The 3,103-nt window shown below is 38.2% G+C and overlaps 1 protein-coding gene across 1 annotated transcript in view; it reads left to right on the top strand.

Moving 5' to 3' along the window:
- Positions 1–3,103, top strand: part of ANKRD31 (ankyrin repeat domain 31) — a 135,948-nt gene that overhangs the window by 95,648 nt on the left and 37,197 nt on the right. The window lies entirely within an intron of this gene.

The following is a 3,103-nucleotide window of genomic DNA, read 5'->3' as shown; positions in this document are numbered from 1 at the left end:
CTGAGGAAGGCTTTCTTATCTCTCCTTGCTATTCTTTGGAACTCTGCATTCAGATGCTTATATCTTTCCTTTTCTCCTTTGCTTTCCACTTCTTTTCTTTTCACAGCTAGTTGTAAGGCCTCCTCAGACAGCCATTTTGCTTTTTTGTATTTCTTTTCCATGGGGATGGTCTTGATCCCTGTCTCCTGTACAATGTCTGAACCTCCGTCCATAGTTCATCAGGCACTCTGTCTATCAGATCTAGTCTCTTAAATCTATTTCTCACTTCCACTGTATAATCTAATCATAAGGGATTTGATTTAGGTCATACCTGAATGGTCTAGTGGTTTTCCCTACTTTCTTCAATTTAAGTCTGAATTTAGCAATAATGAGTTCATGATCTGAGCCACAGTCAGCTCCTGGTCTTGTTTTTGCTAACTGTATAGAGCTTCTCCATCTTTGGCTGCAAAGAATATAATCAATCTGATTTCCATGTTGACCATCTGGTGATGTCCATGTGTAGAGTCTTCTCTTGTGTTGTTGGAAGAGGGTGTTTGCTATGACCGGTGCGTTCTCTTGGCAAACCTCTATTAGCCTTTGCTCTGCTTCATTCCGTACTCCAAGGCCAAATTTGCTGGTTACTCCAGGTGCCTCTTGACTTCCTACTTTTGCAGTCCCCTGTAATGAAAAGGACATCTTTTTTTGGGTGAGTTCTAAAGGGTCTTGTAAGTCTTCACAGAACCATTCAACTTCAGCTTCTTCAGTGTTACTGGTTGGGGCATAGGCTTGGATTACCGTGATATTGAATGGTTTGCCTTGGAAACGAACAGAGATCATTCTGTCCTTTTTGAGATTGCATCCAAGTACTGCATTTCGGACTCTTTTGTTGACCATGATGGCTACTCCATTTCTTCTAAGGGATTCCTGCCCACCGTAGTAGGTATAATGGTCATCTGACTTAAATTCACCCATTCCAGTCTATTTTAGTTCGCTGATTCCTAGAAATGTCAGCGTTCACTCTTGCCATCTCCTGTTTGACCACTTCCAATTTGCCTTGATTCATGGACCTGACAATCCAGGTTCCTATGCAATATTGCTCTTTACAGCATCAGACCTTGCTTCTATCACCAGTCACATCCACAGCTGCGTATTGTTTTTGCTTTGGCTCCATCCCTTCATTCTTTCTGGAGTTATTTCTCCACTGATCTCCAGTAGCATATTGGGAACTTACTGACCCAGAGAGTTAGTCTTTCAGTATCCTATCATTTTGCCTTTTCATACTGTTCATGGGGTTCTCAAGGCAAGAATGCTGAAGTGGTTTGCCATTCCCTTCTCCAGTGGACCACATTCTGTCAGACCTCTCCATCATGACCAGCCCATCCTGGATGGCCCCACACGGCATGGCTTAGTTTCATTGAATTAGACAAGGCTGTGGTCCGTGTGATCAGATTGGCTAGTTTTCCGTGATTATGGTTTCAGTGTGTCTGCCGTCTGATGCCCTCTAACAACACCTACCATCTTACTTGGGTTTCTAGTACCTTGGACATGGGCCCTAATTCCTAATACTTATGTTTGTTCCACATCCCTCATGGGCTGCTACCAGCTTCATTTCCTTTCCCTTTATTTTTCAAATTTTGGCTGGGCATGGGTGGTTAAAATTTATTGTATTTTGTCTAATGTATTTTTCCAGGTGTTTGGAGTAGACAGGGGTCCTTCTGTATCAGCTCAGCTCACACTATTGACCATTAGTATCTTTAAGGTATATTTCATGTAAAGATTAAAACATTATGGAAAAATCACCCTAAGTGTATGAGTATCTGTTTCAGGAATAATGTGTATCACTTTAGATGCCAAGCCTCAGGGAAATATAATGAAAATATAAGATTTTAATGAAAACCAGCTTTAAGAAAAAACTTAAAATATACAGACTTTAAAGTCATTAAAGATTTGTCCTTTGTAAATGTAAATTTGTTTTTGAGTGCTGAAAATTTCAAACCAAATTGAGGATGAGGGGTGACTCTGTGGCCAGATGCAAAGGAAATGCGATGATTTTAGTTTGATGCTACCTTCTAACACCTTCAGATCACAGCATCTAGGCATCCTCCTTCTCTCCCTCCATATAGAGTGAGTACAAAAGTGATTATCATAATGATAATAGTTGGCGTTCACAGAGTATTTATGACATGGTGAGCTCTTCTCTAAGTGCTTTATGTTTATCCATTTAGCCTTCATAATAATGAAAGTAGTTTCTATTAATATCATTACCTTCTTCATTACAGCTAAGGAAGCTGAAGTAAGAGAGGGTAGGTAACAATCCAAAATTACATTTCTATTACATAGCAGTGGCAGAATTAAAATCCAGGTAATCTGACTCCAGAGCCTGTGCTCTCAACCAGTATGCTTTAATATACAAATTTGTGAAAGACGTGTCAAAAGTAAAAATGATCCTAAGACGTTATGGAAAAACCCGAACGAACTTGTTGGCCAACGCAATATGTTGAAGGCATTTCAGTCTGAATATTCCTCTATTTTAATTTCCCTAACAATGAACCAAGAAACTATCTGCATTGAATAGTTTAATGTTAATATTAAACTATTAATATTAATAGTTTAATTAATACTATTAATACTGACAAGTATATAAAGAGGTGGTTTTAAATCCTCTTGGTGGGTTTTTGAGAGTGTTTTGTATTTCTAAGACTGTATGTGAAATCTTGATAGTGTGCAATGATAATCATAAAGCCTTAAACTTCTTGCATATGTGTAATCTTTAAATATTATTTGCTGAGTTATTTTTTTTTCCTCCTACACCTATAAAAAGAGTCATTGAGAAATTGTGATTGTTTTTATGGTTGCCACTCTTAACATTCTGTTTTCTAGGAGCAGATCTGCTACATAAATCAAGATGTATTTAAGTTTAATTTTTTCCCAAATATATATATATATATATATAGAGTTAAGTTTAAATGAGGCCTGAATATATTTGGAACATAAAGGGAAATCAGCTTCTTTTGTGGTACTTTATTTAGCACTTCATGTGAAGAGTTGACTCATTGGAAAAGACTCTGATGCTGGGAGGGATTGGGGGCAAGAGGAGAAGGGGACGACAGAGGATGAGATGGCT

Source organism: Bison bison, unplaced genomic scaffold (assembly GCF_000754665.1).
Source record: "Bison bison bison isolate TAMUID 2011002044 unplaced genomic scaffold, Bison_UMD1.0 scf7180017864252, whole genome shotgun sequence".
In the NCBI taxonomy this organism is placed as follows: Eukaryota; Metazoa; Chordata; class Mammalia; order Artiodactyla; family Bovidae; genus Bison; species Bison bison.
Note: the sequence above shows the minus strand (reverse complement) of the source record. Positions and strands in the feature narration are given on the sequence as shown.